We start from the raw sequence: 251 nt of genomic DNA on the forward strand, positions 1-251 counted from the left end.
TTCAGACTGCACAGGCTGATGCAGCACGCGCCCCTCACAGCCAGCGCCGTGGCGAGCCCGGGACCTGGGCCGTGGGGCCGCTCTCAGGACGGGCCTTCAGACAGGACTTCCTGGGCCCCTTGTTTGCTGGGTCACTGCTGCAATGATGGCTAAGAGGGTAGGCCCAGCCCCAGGCCAGGTAGTTTCCAGGAATCCACGTGTCCAGTGTCCAGGTGGGCTCCCAATGCCAGGTCTGTGTTCTCAGACCCTAA

This window comes from Orycteropus afer, unplaced genomic scaffold (genome assembly GCF_000298275.1).
Source record: "Orycteropus afer afer isolate SDZICR_OR568_19922 unplaced genomic scaffold, OryAfe1.0 scaffold00244, whole genome shotgun sequence".
NCBI lineage: Eukaryota > Metazoa > Chordata > Mammalia > Tubulidentata > Orycteropodidae > Orycteropus > Orycteropus afer.